Source organism: Amyelois transitella, chromosome 18, assembly GCF_032362555.1.
Source record: "Amyelois transitella isolate CPQ chromosome 18, ilAmyTran1.1, whole genome shotgun sequence".
In the NCBI taxonomy this organism is placed as follows: Eukaryota; Metazoa; Arthropoda; class Insecta; order Lepidoptera; family Pyralidae; genus Amyelois; species Amyelois transitella.
In genome coordinates this window covers 884,655-884,914 of record NC_083521.1, presented here as the reverse complement: position 1 = coordinate 884,914, position 260 = coordinate 884,655, and positions in this window count along the sequence as shown.

Below are 260 nucleotides of genomic sequence, written 5' to 3'. Positions count from 1 at the left end.
AATTCCTATACAAACATATAGTCACGTCTATATCATTTGCAGGGTAAACAGAGCCAACAGTCTTGAAAATACTAAAAGGCCATGTTCAGGTGTATGGCTTAATGATGGAATTGAGATTCAAATAGTGACAGGTTGCTAGCCCATCTATTCCAACTATTCCGCGCGGACGAAGTTGCGGGCACAGCTAGTTAAGTATTTCGTGGACCGGGAACAGGCAAGGATGTGGGAAAATTCTAGGAAGTAGAAAACAAACAAAAATG